Source organism: Nomia melanderi, unplaced genomic scaffold (genome assembly GCF_051020985.1).
Source record: "Nomia melanderi isolate GNS246 unplaced genomic scaffold, iyNomMela1 scaffold0078, whole genome shotgun sequence".
Lineage (NCBI taxonomy): Eukaryota > Metazoa > Arthropoda > Insecta > Hymenoptera > Halictidae > Nomia > Nomia melanderi.
Genome location: NW_027475193.1, coordinates 282,501 through 284,860, shown reverse-complemented (window position 1 = coordinate 284,860; position 2,360 = coordinate 282,501). Strand labels below are relative to the sequence as shown.

The window sequence follows — 2,360 nt, the reverse complement described above, 5'->3', positions numbered from 1 at the left end:
TACCCTGAACGGTGGATCACTTGGCTCGTGGGTCGATGAAGAACGCAGCTAATTGCGCGTCAACGTGTGAACTGCAGGACACATGAACATCGACATTTCGAACGCACATTGCGGTCCACGGATACAATTCCTGGACCACGCCTGGCTGAGGGTCGTTTACGTACCATACACTGCTTGCGTAGCTCTGTCAAATCCCCGCAGTCGTTCACCTCTTCGGATCGAACGTTTTTTTACCGAAGGGCGCAAAGAACGTTTCTGAGTCGGGTTAAGAGAAGGATGCTACGTACGAGCGAACGATGGGTGTCTCGTCGGCGTTTGTCGCGGACACGCGAAAATTCTGTGAATTTCACGGACAGTGTACGTTCTAGTTGTTGCAAAACGATCGGAATCGTTTGTATGGACTCGCGTGAGTGTTCGCGGCGTCGTGCGTCGTTCAATTACGACCGCCCGCGGATACCGCTCCACTGCGATATGGATCTGAGCGACAACTTTTTCGGCTGTTCGTGAGATGAACGGTTTCGTGTGTTTAGAAAAATTTTTTTTCCCGCGCTCCCGACGTCACCTGAAATGATGCGTCAGAGGTGAAAGAAAATATTAAGAAGTCGAGAGAGAGAGAGACTACACACGTTTTATTCATATTTTGTATACCGTGCGTGAGACGGATGTGCACGACACGTCGTATGTCGGTATATTACCGACTGGCCCCAGGGAGATTGTTTTCTTCCTCTCTTACGAATGAGATGTACGTTTCGGAGGATCGTCGTTACCGAAACACACGGCAAAACGAGACTTCTCGCAGCAGAACCTTTATACACAATACACATCGACTCTTTTTACCCCGAGAGAGAGAGAAAAGGTGTATTTCTTTTTTTTATTTTTCGAATTCGACGCACGAACGCTTTGACGACTGGAGAAAAACACGGTGTGTGTTAAAATCGTGCGGGACGAGCATGCGTATTCGTAACGGGTCGAATAGTTCTTATTCCCCGTCGTCGCGTGTCCTCGCTGGACCACCACCGTGCGCTTCCGCCACGTTCAGTTGAATTTCGAAATATATATATATAAAAAGAATCACCATATACTCTCTTTCGGGAGGTGTATTTTTATCGGTTTCTGCTATAGAGAAGAGACGGAGATCGTGTTGTGAGGTGTAACGTTTCTGTATCCCCGTTTCGGAGGATCGTCGTTATCGGCGGAACACACGTCAAAACGAGACTTCTCGCAGAACCTTTATACACAATACACATCGACTCTTTTACCCCGAGAGAGAGAAAAGGTGTTTTTCTTTTTTTTTTATTTTTCGAATTCGACGCACGAACGCTTTGACGACTGGAGAAAAACACGGTGTGTGTTAAAATCGTGCGGGACGAGCATGCGTATTCGTAACGGGTCGAATAGTTCTTATTCCCCGTCGTCGCGTGTCCTCGCTGGACCACCACCGTGCGCTTCCGCCACGTTCAGTTGAATTTCGAAATATATATATATAAAAAGAATCACCATATACTCTCTTTCGGGAGGTGTATTTTTATCGGTTTCTGCTATAGAGAAGAGACGGAGATCGTGTTGTGAGGTGTAACGTTTCTGTATCCCCGTTTCGGAGGATCGTCGTTATCGGCGGAACACACGTCAAAACGAGACTTCTCGCAGAACCTTTATACACAATACACATCGACTCTTTTACCCCGAGAGAGAGAAAAGGTGTTTTTCTTTTTTTTTTATTTTTCGAATTCGACGCACGAACGCTTTGACGACTGGAGAAAAACACGGTGTGTGTTAAAATCGTGCGGGACGAGCATGCGTATTCGTAACGGGTCGAATAGTTCTTATTCCCCGTCGTCGCGTGTCCTCGCTGGACCACCACCGTGCGCTTCCGCCACGTTCAGTTGTATTTCGAAATATATATATATATATAAAAAGAATCACCATATACTCTCTTTCGGGAGGTGTATTTTTATCGGTTTCTGCTATAGAGAAGAGACGGACGATCGTGTGTGACACCACGTGGTAACGTTTCCGTATCCCCGTAAAATACGTTTATCTTTTCTCGTAGAAAAGAGAGAGGAAGAGGCAGGAGCTCCTCTTTGGCGAGGCTTTCGAACGTCGCGTCCCGTCCGCCGGAATATAATGATATAAATATATAACCGCCGCCGACTTTGTGCGAAAGCGTTGAAACGAACGCGTCGGTCGCCCCATGGTGTGTGTTTGTCGTGTCTTCTTTTCCTCTTCTGCACTTCTCTTCACTGTCGATCGCGAGACCGCGCGAGATCCGCTTCGGTCGTCCAGTCCCCGAAAATTCTTCTCGGACGGGCGTTAAAGTTAACCGGAGCGCGAGATCGTCTAGCGAGAGTCTTTTTCGCGAT

At 47.5% G+C, this 2,360-nt stretch overlaps 1 non-coding gene across 1 annotated transcript; it reads left to right on the top strand.

Annotated features, from left to right (window-relative positions):
- LOC143175391 (5.8S ribosomal RNA) lies at positions 1 to 155 on the top strand. The gene has a single exon (XR_013000188.1). It is a non-coding gene; the product is annotated as a 5.8S ribosomal RNA (ribosomal RNA).
- Positions 156 to 2,360: the final 2,205 nt, after the last annotated feature.